The sequence below is a fragment of the Heterocephalus glaber genome, unplaced genomic scaffold, assembly GCF_053883595.1.
Source record: "Heterocephalus glaber isolate CG9 unplaced genomic scaffold, H.glaber_assembly_v1.0 deba00001673, whole genome shotgun sequence".
NCBI lineage: Eukaryota > Metazoa > Chordata > Mammalia > Rodentia > Bathyergidae > Heterocephalus > Heterocephalus glaber.
In genome coordinates, this window is record NW_028258410.1 from 19,302,043 (window position 1) to 19,322,701 (window position 20,659).

Genomic DNA, 20,659 nt, shown 5'->3' on the forward strand with positions numbered 1-20,659 from the left:
GGGCTGGTTACGTGAGGTGGGTCCCTCCTCACAGTGGAATATTGTGCAGCCTTCTGGCAGGGGGAAGCAGGGCTGATAGAGAAGACCCCTGAGATACATTGTTAGGTGACAAAACAAGGAATGGAGCCATGTTTGCCACATGTTACCATTCCTGTTTCATTTTTCTGGCCGTTTGTATTATGTGCTGACACATGCTAGCATGTCTCTGGAAGGAGATGGAACAGACTGGTACAAGAGGTTGCCTTTGGGGAGAGCCATGGTGAAGAGGGGCACTTGCTTTTTTCTCTTTACCCTTTTCTGCTTTTTGTCATTTTTGCCAGATGTCTTGTATTATTTATTCAAATAAATATGGAAAATGTTAGATCATTGCCTCTGGAGAATTAAAAAGGGAGTAGAAACGGAGGGATTATTGATACATCTGTGTATTTGTATCTTATCAGTGTGTAATTTACAAGATATTTACAAAGACAGATTTTAAAATGTTTACAGCAGGGAGGGGTGGTCCCAATGACATAAGTGGGTTATGTAAGGCCAGGCAGCCCTTCCTAGCCATAATGTGTCCCCATAACGAGGGCCAGTGGCTTCCTGTAAAGTCCCCAGCCTTCTTTATCCGATTCTTCTCCCTTCTGCCAGGACTGAAGCATCCAAGTGACTGGTGACCCAGTTCCCAGGAAACTTTCCTTGCTGTCCTTTTGTAAGGGTCCTGGGGGCTAGGGGGCACTTGGCAGATGCCACGTCTCCAGGCACAAAGAGAAATGTAAGAATTATTATCATCTCTCATGGTCCTGGGAGTGGACAGGGTTCAGCACGGTGGTCATTGCTTGAGGTCTCACACTCACTGCAGTCAGAACGTAGCTGCAGCTGAAGGTATGGCAAGGCTTGATAGGGTGTCAGAAATGACCTCTGCATTCATACGCCTGGTGCTTCAGCCAGGATGACTGGGACAGCCAGGGGTTGGTTGGGCACCTTTTTCCTCCAAAGGAAGGGAGGCTGACAATGGGAGTGTCCCACAGACAGCAGCAAAACTCGGCCCCTCCCCAAGTGCCAATGTCTCTTCTGTACAAGGAGCACAGCGGGGATGGCAGGAGCATCCAGAGCAGCACATCAAATGTTCTAGAAGCCAGTAGAAGAAATGAGATGGACACTGAACCATTGTGGGTAAGAAATCCATTGTGTCTTCAGGGCCTTCTGTGTCTTGGCTAAACAGAACTCTGCTGGAGCTAGCACAGGGAAGGGCTGCCGGGAAATCAGAAGCTGGAAGTGTCTTGGAAAGAAACCATCCCTTTCTCATTGTTTTGTTTTTGCTTTTTTGACACCAGGGATTAAACCCAGGGCCTTCTGCAGGCTAGCCAAGTGCTCTACCACTGACCTATAGCCCCATCTCTTTTATTTTATTTTATTTTATTTTATTTTATTTTATTTTATTTTATTTTATTTTATTTTATTTTGGTACCAGGGATCAAACTTGGGACCTTGCGCTTGCAAGGCAGGCTGCATAACCACTGAGCTAAATCCCTGGGCCACTTTTAATTTTTTTGAGACAAGATCTCACCAAGTTGCTGAGACTGGCCCTGAACTTGCAGTCCTCCTGTCTCATCCTCCCAAGTAGCTGAGATGACAGGCATGCACCACACATCCAGCCCTTTCTCAGTATAAAAGAGGATGTAGTGTTCAAAATTTGAATGGAAATATAACAAAAATCTAATTTACATGAGACTTTAAATACCATTCTTCATATCCACTGCTGCAACATAAGTGGCATAAAAGGTGGGACTTGGCATATCTATAAAGAACTCTTCTACTCAATAATAAGAAAACAGAGCAAGAAATGGTGGTGTATTTAGGAGGCTGAAGCAGGTGGATTACCAGTTTGAGGCCAGCCTGAGCTACATAGTGAACTCAAGGCCAGCCTGGCCTAAACAATGAAACCCTGTCTCAAAAAGAAGAAAAAGAAAGGGAAGGAAAAGGGAAGGAAAGAGGGAGGGAGGAAAAGAAGGAAGGAAGGAAAGAAAGAAAAAAGAAGGGAACCAAAGAGAGAGAGAGAGAGAGAGAGAGAGAGAGAGAGAGAAAGTCAGGCTCTATAACAGGAAGGACAACAAACTTGGAACAAACCCTTTAAGGAAAATATTTGTAAGTGGCCAATAAGAACAAAAGAAAATGCTTGATAGCATTAGCCATTAGGCAAATGCAAATTCAAATTGCACTGAGATAGCACTTTGCACCCACTAGGAAGGCTACAATTAGACTGATCAAAACCCTGCTGGCCAGGATGTAGAACCCATGGAACTCTCACTGCTGGTGGGAATACAAAAAGTAGCAAACCATTTTGGAAAAGAGTCTGGTAATTTCTTAAAAAGTTAAACATGGCCAGGCAAGGTGGTGCATCCCTTTAATACCAACGCTGGGGAGGCTGAGGCAGAAGGACCACGAATTTGAGGCCAGCCTGGGATAGATAGCAAGACCTTGTCTCAAACCAACAAACAAAAATGTTAAACATGTACTTACCTTGTGGTACAACCCAACTATTCCACTTCTAGGCATTTACCTGAGAGAAACTAAAACATTTGTGTCCACAAAAGATTTCTATACAAGTCTTCAAATAAAGATTTGTAATCACCAAAAACTAGAAAATTTAAAATATTCATCAACAGATGAATGAATAGACAAATTTTCAATTATCCCGTTGTCATAGGATACTACTTAGCAAAGAAAAGGAATAGATTGTCCATGTCTACAACATGAAAGAAACTAAAAATCATCCTGCTCAGTGAAAGACACCAGGCCAAAAAATTATATATATCTTGAGATAGATATGGCTAGATATAAAATCTAGATATGCAGATAAATAGTGACAGAAGTGGTTTGGTGGTGGAGATGTGGGAGGATTCAAAGGGACACAAGGAAACAGGGGTGGATGGGTATCAATACATTCTCTATACTGATTGTGATGACATTCCCTGGGTGCATGTATGTCGAAAGTAATCAAATTACACACCTCCTTACAACACATGCCCTGTGTTATTTCAAAGATACATCAGCAAAGTTGGATGGAAACTGAATCAAAAGGAAAAAACAACAGAGGTGGAGGTGTTGCTCAGTGGTACAGCGCTTATCTAGTGCGCATGAAGCCCTGGGTTCCATCCCCAGCACCGAAAAGAACAAAAGAAAAGGAAAATCCAAAAACACCAAAGGACGCACATTTGAAAGGATGCACACCACACCAAACACTTGACGATAGTTACTTCAGAGAGAAGAAAAGGAGACCAAGCGCTGTCACTTGTTACCCTGTACGTGACTTTCTAGTTAAGTTGTTCACAGCAAGCATGTATTAGTTATGAGTTTGGTTTTTGTTGTTGTTTTGGGGTTTTTTGTTTGTTTGGTTTTGGGTACCAGGGATCGAACTCAGGTCCTTGCTCTTGTGAGGCAGGTGCTGGAACCACTGAGCTAAATCCCCCGCCCTAAGTGACACAGTTTTGCCCCCAACCCTCTGCCCTGTGCCCAAGAGGCACATGCCCTGCAACCAACCAGGTCATTCTGCCAAACAAAGACATCTGCTGGATTTGAGCCAAGGGTCTCTGGGAGCAAATTCCCATCTGGAGACAAAGGAAAATGTGCTCACTCAGAACAAGGACTTTATTTACACCTTTATCTACATTCCCGGCTGGTGCCGCACAGGATGATTGCCCAGGAGGATAATGGAGTCATTAATCTCTGTCCAGGCAGGGCTCCCTCTGCCAGCTTCCCATCTGGGTGATTAAAGCAGCCACAGCCCCATATCAGTCTCCACAGTGTCTGTGAACAGAGGAACAGAGCACCTCTGGATGCCACACAAGGCTGCCTCAGACAGATGGGCTCCTGGGTGACTTCAGATTAGCAAGAGGACCTCTCTGGGCTCCTCGATCCTGAGTGGCTAGGAAGGGCATCCAAGGCTCAGGCCAGCCTGGCATGCTGGGGGGTGGGGAGAGCTTCTGCACTGATGTGATTGCCCATGAGCCCACTTGTTGTTTTTTTTTCTAACTTCACCCTAAATCTTAGTTCTTTGAATGTTGCCTCCCCACAGCTAGTACCCTGGCACCCCCTCCACTTCTGTCCTTGGTCACTAACAGCACCAACAAGCTTCAGAGAAGCCCCTCGCCCACCCCAGAGGATAAACCTAGAGCAAACTTGCCCTTGCTACGTGGGGCATGGTCCAGCAGCAGCAGCCCTGGGAGCTGTTGGAAATGCAGAACCTCAGCCCCAGCCTAGATCTGCTGAATCCTCACTTTACCAAGATCCCTGGAGATGTGAGCAAGTTCATTCTCAAACCTGGCTGAGTATGAGAAACCTCTGGAGAAGAGTTTTCCATGATATCAATGCCTTGGATCCTCCACCAGAGATTTTGTTTTAATTGATCTAGAATACACGTGGACATCAGTACTTTTTCAGGTACAACATACATTTAGTAGAGCATGTAAAGTGCACAAACTTCAATTGGAAAGTTTGATTATTTTTTGTGCACACACCCAGGTAACCATCACCCAGATAATGGTGTTGAACATTTCCAAACCCTAGAAAGTTCTCTCTTTCCCCACCAAGGTAGCATGACACCCTGATTTGCCCAGGACTGTGAGGACTTCCCAGGACAGAGGACTGGCCTTGCACTCAGGCTCTTCCTGCCTTCTGTTAGTTTTTTTTTTTTTGGTACCGGGGATCAAACTCGGGACCTTGAGCTTTGGAGGCAGGCGCTGGAACCACTGAGCTAAATCCCCGGCCCTGCCTTCTGTTAGTTTTCTCTCATTGTTGAGACAAAATATCCAACACTCAAAGTTAAAGGGGGAAAAGCAGAAAACCTTTATTTAGCTCACAGTTTATAGAGGTTTCAGTCCAGAATCAAACACATGCACAAACAAACTCCTCCCAAACTCAACCTGATCTAATAATGGGATCTCTCTTCTAAGGCTATCATGATGAGTGTATGCCTTATGCTTGGATATGTGTCTACAATGATCACTAGTAGGGTTGGGTTTCACTCACTACCTTGGAGTCAGCAGTTGTACCCCCTATTGCTTTTGTACCATTGGTGGAAATGTTACTATAGGGAGGAAGGTAAATAGCAGACCAAGCTGGCCTCAAACTCACAGCGATCCTCCTGGCTCAGCCTCCCAAGTGCGGGAATTGCAGGTGTGCACCACCTTTCCCAACATCATCAGACCATTTTGCATATGAGAAAATAGGCACAGAAAGGTTAATTCACTTTCACAAATTCACTCCTCTAGTAATTGGCAGAGTCAGGGCCACTAGTATTTGCACAAAACATGAGCATTACAAAGCATTTCCTTTTATCCTCACAACTCACAACGCTGTGAGTTAGGAATCACAAATTACATTTTTACCCATAAGAAAAATAAAGTTTAGAAATAAAAATGAAGGGCCGGGGATTTAGCTCAGTGGCACCGCACCTGCCTTGCAAGCACAAGGTCCTGAGTTTGATCCCCGTTACCGAAAAAATAAATAAAAAATAAAAATAAAAATGATAGGAATGATTTTGCAGCACATACTAGGCTTCCAGAAATTCTAGTGATTCGCAGCCACCCCAACTTTCCATTTCCAGCAGCTCTGTCCTGTCTTGATCACCATACACTGCTATTTGAAATATAACAAACATCATTAAATAATCCATTGCCGCTGGAGGGGCATTTTCCTTAGCATTTTTTTGGTCTGGGGCATGTTAGGGTTTATATCTAGATGTACCCCCAAAGCCTCGTGTTTATAGGTGGTGCTCTGGAAGGTAACTGAATCACAAGGGCGCTCTAGCTGACTTGCTATTAGGAGGAGGAATCTATCTGGTCCAGAGGTGGGCATTGGGGGCGTGGCCTGGGGGGGTTATCTTCCTCCCCCCTGCCCTGTGCCATGCGCAGCTCTCCTCTACCATGGCCCCTGCCAAACTTTTTCTTCTTGGGAACTGGCTGACCATGAACTTAAACTTGAACCAAAATAAAACTCTCCTCCTTTAAGTTGTGGATGTTGGTCGGGTGCTGTGTCTCAGTGACAAGAAAGTGATTAAAACAGTGCATCTCACCCTGGGTCTGTTTTCTTATGCATCAAGAAAGCTTTTATGCCAGGTATGGTGGTGCATGCCTATAACTCCAGCACCCTGGGACTCTGAAGTAAGAGGATTGCAAGTTCAAGCCCAGCCTGGGCAATTTAGCAGGACCCTGTCACAAAATAAAACATTTTAAAAAGGGCTGGGAATGAAGTTCAGTGTGAAGGTCCTGGGTTCAATCCCCAATAAACAGAGAGAAAGAGAGACAGAGACAGAGAGACAGAGAGGGAAAAAAAGCTTTTAACAAGGACCTGAGTTCAATATCGGGTACCAAAAAAACAAAACAAACAAACAAACGAAAACTAAGTAAACATTTTGGACCGGGGATTTAGCTCAGTGGTTCTGCCGCCTGCCTCGAAAGCACAAGGACCTGAGTTCAATCCCCGGTACAAAGGAAAAAAAAAAAGCTTTTAACCCAGCACTGAGAAGGCTGAGCCAGGAGGATTGCAAGTTTGAGGCTAGCCTGGTCTACATAATGAAACCCTAGCTCCCAAAGCAGGGGGGGTGGGGGGGGTGGGAAGAAAGCTTTTAAGATATTAGCATTGTAGGAATTTGACAACAGGTTAAATGGATTGCTTGGAAAAATGGTGTCAGGGGAGTACTTTTCGCTGCCTCATCTGAAGTGCACCATCAGCCAGCTTTCCCAGTAATCATCAGCCCATTAGGAGATCTCAGCAGGGCATCTTCTAAACCTGGGACTGCCCTTGTGTAACTGGGGAGTCAGCTTATGGGAGAAGATAACTGGAAGGAGGGAAGAAGAAAGAAGAAAAACCAATTGTTTTAAGTGGTTCTAAAAAAGAGAAAGGGAGAGAATTTAATTTTTTTTACTTTTTCCAGATCGAAAAGCAATATCCCAGGGGCACAAGCCCATGGCTAAATGAGATCAGCACATCATTAAGTTGCCAACTCTGCTCACGATCTATTTTGCTAATATTTCTGATGTGCCTTAAGAATTTGTCCGTTTGAAAGCCAGGCATGCCATCCAGAGGGCTGTAATCCCAGTTCTCTGGGAGACAGAGGCAGGAGTATCACAAGGTTAAGGCAGCTTAGCAATTTAGTGAAACCCTGCCTCAAAATAAAAAATAAAACGGGACTGGAGATGTACTCAGTGTGGAGGCCTTGGGTTCAATCTTCAGTACAGCCAAAAATTTTTTTTCCATTTGATAGATTTTTTTTTACTGGTCATCTTTACTGAGCATTCCTACTAGACATTTTTCATACTTTATTATTTTTTTTCTTTTTTTTTGGTACTGGGGATCGAACTCAGGACCTTGTGCTTGTGCAGCAGGCAGCGAAACCACTGAGCTAAATCCCCAGCCCCATACTTAATTTTTGCAATAGTTCAATTATTAGGAGGAGTCTCATTTCTCAAGTGAGGAAACTGAGATGTGGAGAGATTATGTAATTTTCAGCGCTTACACAGGTGGAAAGTGATACATCCTGAAGTGTCAACCCACATGCGATTTATGACTCCAACATGCATATATATATATATATATATATATATACACTTTTCCCCTACATATGTGTGTGCATATATATATATATATATATATATATATATATATACACACTTTTTCCCAAACACTCTGGTTTCCATGGATGCCATGGCATCTCCTGTGACTTTTCCTAGCTGAAAAGTAAACATTTTGTTTGATTTTATTTGAAAAATTTTCCTAGCTGAGCCAGGTATGGTGGCACACACCTGTAATCCTAGCACTCAGAAGGCTGAGGCAGAAGGATCATCATGAGTTTGAGGCCAGCCTGGGCTACAAAGTGAGTTCAGCCTTAACTGCATATGAAACCCTGTATCAAAAAGACAACGACAACAACAAAATTAATAGCATCACAAGAGAGGCCAGCTTGAAAGGGTCTCCACTGGCCAAAGTTGTGGCAGTTTAAGCACCAAAAAAGATAATTATATTCTACAATAACTCTACCAGCTCAATTATCAAGGGAAGCACACAAACAAAGATAATTATAAACTAGTCTATGGTGTTAGAAGTCAAGGCCATGGTTATCTTGAGGAGAAGAGTTGGGCTGTGCCCTGAGGGGGCCCTAGGGGCAAGGTTTTGGGGCTCTGGCCATGCTCAGAATCATGAGCCACACAGTTGTAGTGTAGATCTGTTCACCTTGGGAATTCACCGAGCTGAATGAACTGTGTCTATTTCTATATGTTATACCTCAATAAAAAGATGAATTCAGGGACTGGGGATGTGTAGCTCAGTAGCAGAATGTGTGTTTACAGTGCTCAAGGCCTTGCCTTCAATCTCCTAAACAAAACAAAACAAAAAAAAACATGAGTTTAGGAGCCACAGGTAGATAATGTTGGTCTCACCTCCCATGAAATCCCAGCCTGAAAAATTAATCAGGTAGTTGGTGACATGGCTGTGAACTACTTTAGGGCACAGGCTGGGGAGTAATTATCCATCTTATCATTTCTTTGGCTCAGCTCAGTGCTTTGGCCCTCATGGAATGTTCAGGAAAGTTGTCTCAAAATAGTTCTAATTAAGCACTTTGGGTCAGGTGGGACAGCAGTGTTAGCTAGGAGCTCGTTTCTGAGACCTAGTCATGTAATACCCAACACGATTTTGTTGTAGTAGGGTCAGTGACCTGGCAGGCACAGATAGTTTCCTACAATTGTACTGGAAAAATGACAGAATTGAGAGCAGATCGTGGTCCAAGCCAGAATGGAGATGTCGTGCCAGACAGGATCAACGGCTCTGGGAGGCCATTCCAGAGGTTACTTTGGAGTGCTGGGGTTCAAATACTAGCTGTGCCTAGGTACCAGTCATGGCCCACAGGACACAGAAGAGGTCTAACAGTCTAATTAGAGAATGACAAAGGTGAGTGTGGCCCCCTGGAGCTGAAAAGAGAGGGGGATTGCCTTCTCCTGAAGGGGTCGGGGAAGGAACAGTGACTGCAACTCCCAAGGAGAATCAGGTGGAGGAGGCCCGGAGAGGGACTATAGCCTTTGTGGAGAAACACAGCCAGCCTGAGGTGTCCCCAAAGGTGCAACCAGGGCATTGTATCTCTCAGCCTCACCCCCAGCCCCCTGCCCGGTCCTGCTGAAAATCCCACCGGAGCCACAAGGCGAGCAACCAAGCTGGGAGCACCAGGCAGAGTGAACAAGGAGAGGAAGGGCTGAAGGGACAAAAGAGGGCATCAGCTGAGCCATTTATTATATGGCTGACCAATCACTTTTCTTTCCATACAGATAAATTGGCCTGTCATGCCAGCACTCAGGAGGGTGAGGCAGAAAGATCACCATGAGTTTGAGGCCAGCCTGGGCTACATAGTGAGTTCAAGTTCAGCCTGAACTACACAGGGAGACCCTCTCTCAAAAAAAAAAAAAAGTAATAAATAAACTAAACTAAAATTGGATAGTTAATGGGACCTTCCACTGAGAGTTGAGGTGAGGAATAAACTATGTAAAATATGTAAAGTACCTAGCACAGAGCCCTTAGAAAATGTTTTAAAAGGCCATGTAGTGGTAGTTATTGTTGTTGCTATGACTCGGGGAGGAGGGACTGGCCTTAGTGAGGTATGGTTGACTGAACCAAGGGCAATGAGAGATGTTTGAGTCAGCCTGGCACACTGCTCTGTGATAAATGCCACCTCCCTTGACAGGTGCCGCCTCTACCTGTAAGAGTGTCAGTTGGAGGTATAGCCCAGGGATAGAGCACTTGCCTCACATGTGCAAGGTCTTGGTTTCAATTCCCAGCACCCCAAAAAAGAAAACCAGGTCTACCCAAGCAGAGCCAAAGTGACTCCAAAGTCCCAGACTATATACGCAGCCATTTTAACATCTGTGCAAAAAAATTGTTTTAAATATCTTGCCCACTTGGCCTACCCTTATTCCAGTCCTTCCCACCAACAAACCATGGTGCTGGTTTATTTTAGCAAAAGACCATTTGTTTAAAGGAGCCTGACAATTGAGAGGATCCAGAGTTCTCCTTTTCTCTCTTTTTAATCCATAGATAAAAATAAGCCCACGATGGACTGTTTCTGCCATGGCTGATAAAAAAACAGTAGCCTTCTGCCATGGTTTGAAAATGGTTTGTCCCTTCCAAAATTCAAGTCAAAATCTGAATGCCATTATGGGGATGTGGGGAGGTGACAGGGTCACTGAGAGAAATTAAGGGTTAATTCTCACAGAGCTGGATTACAGAGCAGGTTGTTATCATGTGGAGCTGCCCCCTCAGATTTTGTCTCTAGTGCATGAATCCTGTTGCCCTTGTATTTTCTGCTTTTATTTATTTTGCAGTACCAGGGATTGAACTCAGGACCTTGTGCTTCTGAGGCAGGCATGGCACCACTGAGCTAAATTCCGGCCCTATTTTCTGCTTTTAATTGAAGCAGCACAAGGCCCTTCCCAGGGCCACACTATCGGGATTCCTGGCGTCCCAAACTATGAGCCAAAATAAACTTCTTTACTTAGAAGTTATTCAGTCCCAGGGATTGTGTTATAGCAATATGAAGTGGAGTAAGACACCTTGTCGCCAACCTTCGAGGAAAAATCAACAAAGAACATAAAAGTTACTCAGAAGGTGCAAGGTCCTTGGAGGCTGGATCTTAAAGAATAGATGTCATTATTCCAAGCCAAGTACTCCAGGACTAGAGTTGCCAGATTTAGCAAGTAAAGATACACAGTGGCTAATTAAATTAGAATGTCACATAAATACCAAACAATTTTTTAACTATGTCCTCAATATTGAATGGGATGTATTTACACTAAAAAATTCTTGGTGGTTTATCTAACATTCATATTTCATTGTATATCCTTTTTTTTTTTTTTGGTACCAGGGATCAAACTCAGGACCTTGGGCTTGCGAGGCAGATGCAAGAACCACTGAGCTAAATCCCCAGCCTTGTGTATCCTGTTTTATCTGGCATCTTATTACAAGAATGACAAGGGCAGGGGCAAGGATTTACCTCAGTGGCGCTGCTGCCTGCCTCACAAGTGCAAGGTCCTGAGTTCGATCCCTGGTACGAAAAAAAAAAAATGACAAGGACAGAGGTGAAAGGAACACAGCTCAAGTTAGCCACCTCAAATTGGTGGCTTCCTAGCCCTGAGGTTTTATTCTTTATAAAGTGGAGTCAATTGGCAACACTTTGAGGATTTCTGGCTTCCTTTAAACATGAGAAGCTTCAGCCATGCTGGTAGTACCTGCCGTGTAATAAGACCTAACAGGACAGAAAAGAACTTGAAAAAGTGAACACTGATTACTGACTTGTTAGGACAGGGGGATTGTGGGTAAATTCATTTGAGAATGTTTGTTGCAGGGTGAGTCTGGAGTTTGCACAGTCAGCTGCCCATGCGTCGGGCTTTGGCACACCCCATCATCACTCCATTGCCCCGCCCAAGGCTTCACTGTTGCAGTCCATCCTAGTAATGCAGGCTGCAGAGTCTGAAAACTCACCCATCTGCCAGGCCCTTGCCAGAAGGGCTTCCCTCTTTCCAGGGCCAGGATGGAAGCTTCTAATCACACGCTGGAGAAATGTGTCCACAGTGCCTCCTGCAGACAAAGGCTGGAGCTGCAGGTTCTGGGAAAGGCCCTGCTCCATCTTCCCCCGCAACTATGTGGCCACAGTTAGGAAAGAAGCAGGCAAAATGTAGGAGAAAAAGAAGGTTGAAAGAAACTGGAAATACTAAACATTTGATGTGGGAGATCACATAAGACGATTGAGGTCTAATTGTCCTCCTCAGTGAACACTCAGAAGAAAGAGGGCATGCAAGTGTACCCAGACAGGTACCATGGAGGGAGGGAGACAGATGAGTCCTGTGTATTGCTTGTGCCCGTGTCTGAGTGAATAAAGCCGAGGTGCGCCAGTCACTTGGGGCTCTATGTCGAAGGGAGACAAGAGCCCCCTGCCCTCCATATTTTAACGTAATTCTGTGTCTCTTTACTTTTCAACCTTGTCACCCCTTGGTCAGGTTCAAGCTCCTAGGCTTGTTCCTACGAGTCTTTTCCAGACAAGAGTTCTACGTGTTGATTTAGTCCTTAAACTATCCCCATAAGGTGGCGCATTACAGTACCCAAAAGAATTGAAAATAGGGTCTTGGATTCTTGTCTGACAATGTTCATTGCTGCATTACTCATAATAGCCAAGAAGTAGAACCAACCAAATGTCCATCAACAGATGGATAAACAAAATGATGTGGTACGTATATACAATATAACATTCAGTCATGTGAAGTTCTAACACATGCCACAGCACGGGTGAACCTTTAAAATGTTGTGAGCCTCGTTTATGAAGTGAGCCACTGAGCCCTACTTTTCAGATAAAGAAATGAGACCCAGGGAGCCATGAATTATTTACCCAAAGTCAGATGGCCAATAAGTGGCAGAGCCAGGATTCGAACTCAATATTATTTCCAAAGTGTGTGACCTCAAGTAAGTCACTAGACTTCCCTGAGCAGCAGTAGTCCAATGTATAAACTTTAACAATAGTGAACACTTATGGTTTGGATCTAAAATGTCCCCCATAAGGCTGACGTACAATATTAGAGGCTTGGTCTTCGATGCAACTGTTAGAGGTACAGCTTCGGGGAGGTCGTTGGATCACGACAGTTCTAACTTCCTCAGTGGATTACTCCATGGATGGGTTCACAGCTGGATGGCATTATTGGAAGATGTTGAAAACTTAGGAGGTAGAGCCAAGCTGGAGGAAGTAGGTCACTGGGCACACAGCTTAGCTTAATATGGTGGCACATGCTTGTAATCCCAGTACTCTGGGAGGCTGATGCAGAAAGATTGCAAGTGTAAACCCATCTTTGGCAATTTAGCTCAGAATTTAAAAAGGTGTGGGGATGTCACTCATTTGAACCCATTTGATAATGTGAAGGCCCTAGGTTCAAACGACAAAATATGTTTTTTGTTTTGGGGGTTTTTTTGGTACCGGGGATCGAACTCTGGTCCTTACGCTTGCGTAGCAGGCAGCGAAACCACTGAGCTAAATCCCCGGCCCAAAATAGGTTTTGTTTTGAGACAGGGTCTCGATATGTAGTTCTGGTCTTAAACTATGTAGTTCAGGCTGGTCTTGAACTCATGGCAATCCCCCTGGCTCAGCCTTCCGAGTGCTGGGATTACAGGCATGTGCCACCATGCCTAGCTTCAAAATATGAATAAAGTATATCTTGCTCCTGGTCCCTTCATGTCGGGCTTGGGTTGTCTGTCTCTCTCTCTCTCTCTCTCTCTCTCTCTGAAACCATGAGCCAAGATAAATCTTTCCTCCTTTATCTTTTTTGGATGTTTTGTCAGAACAGAAAACTAATGAAACAGTGTTAGGTGTACATTCATTGAGATAATAGTTAACAGCATTGGCACATGGCAAGCATTCAATGAACACATTCATCCTTCTTCTATTTCCCCAACACAGACCTTCTCCTGTCTGACTGCCAGGAAGATGTTATTCACTAGATGAATTGTGTCCCCACTACATGTCAGGTCCCAGGCTAAGACATTTTATCACAGACATAATTTTATTGAATCTCACACCTGATGTAGGCATTGTTATGAACTCATTTGACAGACAAGGAAACCCAGGGTTATGGAGGTGCAGGAATTTGCCCAAGATCCCTCAGCTAAGAGGAAAAAGATGGGATGAGACCAAAGCATCAAATGTTCAGTGGAATTGTGATATGAGCTGAAGCTGGGGGGACAGGCTGCAAGGGATGTGAGACCTAGGGCCTTACCTTGTCCCAGAGCTCAAGGAGGCCAACTTGGCCAAGCCGAGAGACTCTGGTGGCTCGGAGCTCCCCGGGGGCTCCTGTGCTTCTGGTTGGCAAACACGGTTCTGCTGTCAGGGACAGTGAAGTCGAGCGGAGTATATGAACCAGCCAGATATACTACTCATCTGTAGTTGCACCACTCTGGGAAGCTGAGGGAGGAGGTTCCCAAGTTTGAGCCCAGCCTAGGCAACTTAACAATTTATCAAGACCATGTTTTAAAATTTAAAAAATAAGGGACTTAGCTTAGTTCAGTGTAAAGATCCTGGGTTCAATCTCCAGGCCACATGCACACAACCACAAAAGGATGTAAACCTTAAAAAGCTGGAAAAAGGCTCCTTCCTGTACCCATTAGACTTCATTTAAGCAATATGTTGCAATTAAACTAAGGGTCAGAGTACTGGCTCTGCCATATTCTGGCTGTGTAACCTAGCAAGTTATTTTACTTTACTGAGCCTGTTCCTTCAACTCAAATGTGAACCTACTATCTGCTTCAGAGGGTTGTTGTAATAGAAAAACTTTGCTGTATCAAAGAACACATAAGGGTTCAATAAAGGTTAGCTATTATTAGTATAACTAGAGGCTGTTACATTAAAAAGGGAAGTAGGGTTGTAGCTCAGTGGTAGAGCACTTGCCAGCATCCTGGGTTTTATCTCCAGTGCCACAAGAAACAAAAAAGGCAAGGCAAGTGGGCTCCTTGCTGTAGACTGATGGCTGTTGAACTGAAAAGCACCTGATCTCCCTACAGGGGCAGACGCTACTGACAACCAATTATTAACCCAGCAGGAAAACAGGTCCACTACATCCAGCCCTTTTTGTTACTCATGCTTAGATTTGAGATAGCATCTGGCTGTGTAGTCTTTCCTGGCCTCTTAACTTCCTGCCTCAACCTCCCAGTGCTGGGATCACTTAAGTGCTTTCTTTTATTTTTTTTAAGTGTGCTCTTTTTATGCCTGGCTAGGATACCCCAAATAAATTGCATCTGAACATGTCAAGGCCTTTGTTTTCCTGTCTTTTCGGAGCTATTTGTAGCACTGGCAATTGAAACCAGGGCTTCAGGGATGATGAGCTTTTACCACACAGCTACATCCCAGCCTTTTTATCCCAGAATTCCCTTGGTCATGATTCCCCAAACATCAAATTTACACTGTATTACTCTAGAGATGGTTTAACATACATTAGGACACACACAGGTTCTATGCAGATTCACTTGAAAGGGACTTCTACATCCTCAGATCTTGGCATTCACTGAGGTTTGAAAAGTGCCACAGGATCGGCCTTGCTATGGTAGGTCTCAGAAAGGTAGCAAATCAGACCTTATTACACCTAATTCCTAAACCTCAAGGAGAACCAATGAAGGAATGAACAAGAGCCACTGTACACATCAAAGCCATCTTTTTCACAAAGGTGAAATTCTAAATCCACTCAAAATCAAGGACAAGCAAATCAGAACCATTAATAACCTACTGACACCATTGCTCATCTTTAAGACCTTGACACAGAACCCAACCACCCCTCACCCCAGAGACCAATTCTTCCCCCTCACACAAATCTGGGCCCAGTGAATAACCCTAATTAAACTGACACCTGCATGCTGCTTGTTATCCCTATTCAATGTTTACATCCAACAACCACACACAATGTCTTGATTTCAAGAATTTTATTTTCTTCTCCCAGATAGGAATGTCTTGAATTCAAGAATCTTATTTTCTTCTCCCAGATAGGAAGGCTGTTATACACAAAGTCTTGTGGGACTGGCTCAGGAAACATTGGGCTGACTTTTCAAGGTCTTCTACTCCCACTCCATAGCTGAGAAACTTCTAAACAGAAAACAAAAAGATTATATCAGTGGTCTAAATAAAGTGCTACCTTTTGGGAACAGCAATGTCTAATGAAGATGTGGTCTACTCTACACATTCTTCAGTCAATCCACCAGGCCAAAACTATGGCACACATATATGAGATTTTTTTCTTTAGAACTAAAGCCTTAGTCTTCAGATTTAATTGCAGTGTTGGCACTTTGCCCTAAGTGGGTTTTGGGTTGTGGTTTGGGTATGTCTCCAAAAGGTTCACTGTCAATGCACTAGGCTGGTACCAGGAAGAAGCTGGGAAACTTCCACTAAGATGACCTGTCTCTTCCGGACCTCAGACACTTAAGATTGTTATCCATGCTGTGAAAATGTTTCAACGTCAAACTAGAAATAAGCCTTTTCAGGTAAGAACATGGCTAAAAATAAACCCAGATTGAGGACACACACTTGTCTTTAAAAAAGGGTGGGAAGCATTCATGCTGATATTCAAGGATCAAAACCTAAATATAATTAATTGCAATGCACACTAAAAGATATTCTCAGTCATAAATAGTTATGTGGGAGAACAGCACCCGCCCCATTAATTGTTTTAAACCCAACTTAGACCTGGGTTTTTATGGTCAAATCACTTCCATGGGTTTGAGAACTGAAATCTTACCTGTTGCAGGACAGATTCAATCAAGCCAAAGGTCTGATTGACAACAAATTTGAGCCCCAAGGGCTCCTGATGTGACCTGTAGAAAGTTAACAGATAGGGGCAAAATAAACAATCTGAATTCTGGATAAAACAGAGCAAGCCTGACTCACTAAAAAGCACACAGAAGACTTGTCAAGAGTAAACAGAAAACATCTGGCGCTTGCCTTGTAAGCACAAGGTCCAGAATTCAATCCCCCGTACCACAACAACAACAAAAAAAGGGTGGTGGGGGGGGGGGGGGGTCGGGCAGGGATTTAGCTCAGTGGTTTTGCTGCCCGCGCATAAAAGCCTGAGTTCGATCCTCGGTACCAAAAAACAAAAAAACCCAGAGTAAACAGAAAACAAATTATCTCTGGGGCCAATGCATCAGACCAAACTGGCTAATGGTTTAGTTGGATCAACAAGGTCGATCTGACGGGGAAAAGTTATGTCATCAGCTGCACCGGCTCAATTTGCATTACTGTTAGGGATGAAAAAAGCAGCTACCATCTCCTTACAGGCCCTATGTCTAAGGGAGACTTGTGGGCATGACTTACCAATCCTTTCCCATTCACAGAACTCATCCTGGTCCATTCAAAGGCTGGTTTATGCCATCAGCAAACCTGAGGTGAAAACACAGGAAGATGAGCCCTGACCAGCTACATGGCCACAGAAGTGGGGGACAGTTGTTCAAGCTGGCATATCAGACAGAAACTGGCTTAAATAGATTAGATCAACATGGTCGATCAGTTGGGGAAAAAAGTTCATGTCATCATATATGCTAGCAGGAAACTCTTGAGAGCCCCATTAAAAGGAGTAAGATTTGCTTGGTATGCTGCCACATCTGCAAGTGCAGTCAATCTGTGTCTGGTGTCCCACTGCTGGCAATATTGCTGCAATGTCAAACACCCCTGCCTTTCAAAGTCTACACCTAATATTTCTAGTAGCCAGGGTTGTCAGGAAATAGTTGGCATTGAGTTCAGTTCTAGACAGTCGCAGTGGTTCCATTTCCACTGAAACCTGCCATAAAATAACCTGGAGCCAGGCATAATGGCACACACCTGTAATCCTAGCATTCTGGAAGGCTGAAGCAGGAAGGTAAATTCAAGCCAGACTGGACAACCTAATGACTTATCAAGACTTTCATAACAAAAACTTCCAGCTTCAGTTGCTTTTATTTTTGCATAACTTTTACAAAAATCACCAATCTTAACACGAGGCAACACATTAGCTTCCCACTAGATTTGCTGCGTGTGTGGGGCCACAGTATACTTTTGCTGAGATACCGACTCATTTGAGGCCACAGCTATCTGATGACTAAAATGAGTTACAAGGCCTGACATGTGTTCATATTATATCTTTCTCCTTTACAGGCCTAAACCTCAGGTCAGATTCTCAGTTCTATATATGGATGTATTCAAAAGACTAATTAACGGCTAACTTCTCATTGGTGCTAGCATGTGTTCCTACAGCTACCGCAACTCAAGTAGGTAAAATCTTTTGTCCCCATCCTAGGGCTCAGACAAGGCTGGGACATTAGAGTAGTTTAAGACAAATCATCTGGAACCGTGCCTGGTACATACATATTACCCAACGTCGGCTCAATCCAGCAATTTAAGAACTTGTCATTTATTGTTCTGCACGCAGCTCAGTCCTTTTCTCAACTAATGTTGATTTCCCTCAGCTGAGGATCCCACTAATAGTTTTGCTTGTACAAACTTCCAGTGTCACACTCTTACTGATTCTATGTCAAGAGTCAAAGATCCCACTGGCTGGGTTATCTGGTTAGGTCAACTGAAAAACAATTGGCTTGAGAAAAATGCTAACCCATTATCCATTCCAATTTGAAAATTTACAGCCCCAAATACAAATGAAATAGGATTAAAAAAATGTGCTTTTTGAAAGTAACATTAGAATGACACAAAACACCATTCATTTGGGGCTATTTATTCTAAACCTGTTTTTTTACTAGGAACCCATATCTATTAGGTTAACAGAATTCCTTTGCAATGGCCTGGGGGAATCTAACCTATCAGTAGGGCAGATACTTAGCATACAGGAGGCTGTTTCACCCTTCCTCGGAAATTATTTACTGACATTAAATCTTATTTTTCCAAGTTTGCACAGCCAACTAAGAGGGTTTCTTCAAGGCACCTTTCTTAAAACAGGCCAGAAGACAAAATGCTTACCTTGTAATTCAGGAGACCCAAGGCTGTAGATGTTTAAATGGGCCTCTCTGCCAGGCCCAGAGGTGACTCCGTACTCCCACATCCATTTTGTACTCCCCGACTGCGATAACCTACAAACAAAAAAGGTCAGCAATTGCCATCTTCCCACGGCCAAAATAACATAACTGTCTTTTGAAGCTGGTGTATCAGGAATTAACTGGCAAATATTCTTAAAGATCACCATTGTCGATCTGATGGGGAAAAAAGTGGAGTCATCATTTACACCAGCCAAGGGCTCTTCAGGCCCACGCAGAAGGTGTGAAAATTTTTCCAGCGAACTCTGAAGGCCGATTTTGGAGTCAGCTACAGAGGCCCCAACCAGCACGAAAAACCTCGTAAGGGTGAGGGCACAAATAGTTGAAAGGAGGACCAGGGCTCGCGAGCGGAAAACAGCAGAAACCTACACCTACCGCGCACAACACGTGGCTCGAGAGGCGGGAAGAAGCTCTACAAGCAAAACAAAAGACACTCACCCAAGAAGGGACCGAAGAAAAAGAACGAGAACACCCTGGAACCTCCCTTTTATAGCCACAGGCTGCTGATGCGCGTGCGCACTGGGCCTGAGGCGCTCCCTTTCCGGCCCGCGTTGATCCCTGGGAAATGTAGTCTCCATCCCGCCCAGGCCGAAGCACTCCAATGGTTGTCGGAGCCGCGCCTGGCCCCGCCCTCTTCCCCGTACACTCTGGGCCACTTGGTCTCCTCGGCCTCGCCGCCATGTCGCGCTTCACACGTACTAAGCCGCTCGCCGCGTGCCCTCGCCTCTGGGGCTGGTTGAGGCCTGCTACGGCCTTGGGTGCTGCTCATCCGCCCCCCACAGTCCCCTCCCCTCAGCCGCGCCCGCCCGAACCCTCCGGCCCCGCCGCGCGGGGGGAGCCGAGGCATCTGTAGCTCTTTCGCTCTCCCCGAGGGCGGGGACGCCGGCCGTGCCAGGGCCCGGCCCCTCGCGCCCCAGATCCCCGCTGCCTCCTCCTCCTCCTCCTCCTCCACTTCCTCCTCCTCCTCCGGGCCGTCCGCCCGGCTCCTCCCTCCGCCCAGGGTCTGCGGGGAAAGAAAAGCGAAAGTGCGCGGCGGCGGGTGGGGCCGCCGACCTCCCCGGGTCGGAGCTGAGCACTGGCCGGCGGCGACGGGGTGCAAGGACGCGCTGGAGCGCGGTGAGTGGCCCCCTCCGGTCCCCGCACCTGCCCGCCGCGGCCCCCGGCGCCCCCGCCACCCTCAGGCTCCCTAGCTCCTCTTCGTAGCGCCCCGTCACCACCCTGCGTCTCGGTCTCAACAGCCTGTCCCCTCCTCAGCTCCCGTCGTCACCCTCAGAGACCCTGTCACCTCGGCCTCCATCACCTCCCCCGAGTCCCTGCCCCCTTGTCCACAGCGCCCCTGTCCCCCTCAGCTCCGTCACCACCTTGAGTCCGAGGGTCTTGCTGCCTCTTGCCCCCTCAGCTCCCGTCATCACCCTCAATCCCTGTCCTCTTTCCTCAGTGCCCCTGTTGTCCCCAGCCGCCATCACCTCCTCCAGAGTCCCTGTCCTGTCCTCAGTGCCCTGTCGCCCCCTCAACTCCATGACCACCCTGAGTCCTTGCCCCCTCTTCCCACCTCCTGCCACCTCCTCAGTCCGCGTCATCTCCGTCAGAGTCCCTGTCCCTTTGTCCTCAGCGCCCCCTCAGCCCCTAGCATTACCCCGAGTTCCTGTCTCCTGTCCTTGGTGTCCTGTCACCCACTCATCCTTCAGCACCCCCTCACCCCCCTCAGCACTCCTGGCACCTTCAACCTCCACATCCCCCTCAAGAGTTCCTGTCTCCCCAGTGCCTCTAGCACCTCATTGCCGAACACCCCTGTCACCCCCCTCTTCTCCGTGGCTCTTTTCAGTGCCCCCTCACCTCCTCAGTGCCAGCACCTGTGCCGCGCATCTTGCACCGTCACTCAGCACCTGTCACCCACCTCTGCTTCTGGCCTCACCAACACCATCTCTGTCCCTCACCCCCATCTCTGCCCTCACATTCTACCTCAGCCACCCCTTTCATATTCCTCTGGGCTCATTCTTGCCCCATCTTCAGCATTCTCATCCTTCCTTAAGTTCCCTGTCATTTCACCAAGCACTCCCCACCTGCACCCTGCCTCATCATCTTGTTGAAGCCC

General features: G+C 45.7%; 1 protein-coding gene, 1 long non-coding RNA gene and 3 other non-coding genes across 10 annotated transcripts in view; 1 reads left to right on the forward strand and 4 right to left on the reverse strand.

Annotated features, from left to right (window-relative positions):
* Positions 1-15,459: 15,459 nt before the first annotated feature.
* On the reverse strand, positions 15,460-19,252 carry LOC101704035 (uncharacterized). Of its 3 annotated transcripts, none has more exons than XR_001184297.3 (5): positions 19,003-19,252; positions 18,491-18,600; positions 16,859-16,924; positions 16,284-16,359; positions 15,460-15,634 (listed from the first exon to the last, which is right to left on the reverse strand). It is a non-coding gene; the product is annotated as an uncharacterized LOC101704035 (long non-coding RNA). The 3 variants fall into 3 exon arrangements; XR_205779.4 differs by having other exon boundaries at positions 18,940-19,027; XR_015446045.1 differs by lacking the exon at positions 19,003-19,252 and having other exon boundaries at positions 18,491-18,678.
* On the reverse strand, positions 16,680-16,769 carry LOC147822192 (small nucleolar SNORD12/SNORD106). The gene has a single exon (XR_015446141.1). It is a non-coding gene; the product is annotated as a small nucleolar SNORD12/SNORD106 (small nucleolar RNA).
* LOC147822193 (small nucleolar SNORD12/SNORD106) lies at positions 16,996-17,087 on the reverse strand. Its single transcript, XR_015446140.1, has one exon. It is a non-coding gene; the product is annotated as a small nucleolar SNORD12/SNORD106 (small nucleolar RNA).
* LOC147822194 (small nucleolar SNORD12/SNORD106) lies at positions 18,667-18,758 on the reverse strand. The gene has a single exon (XR_015446139.1). It is a non-coding gene; the product is annotated as a small nucleolar SNORD12/SNORD106 (small nucleolar RNA).
* Positions 19,253-19,423: 171 nt separating the features above from the next.
* The window catches only part of Znfx1 (zinc finger NFX1-type containing 1), a 28,390-nt gene continuing 27,154 nt past the window's right edge, over positions 19,424-20,659 (forward strand). For 2 of the 4 annotated variants that reach the window (XM_004858075.4, XM_004858076.4), the window contains exon 1: positions 19,424-19,680. The gene's annotated coding sequence lies outside the window, so the exon portion shown is untranslated. The remainder of the gene's footprint in view (positions 19,681-20,659) is intronic. The other 2 variants (XM_021239100.2, XM_021239101.2) reach the window with 2 other exon arrangements.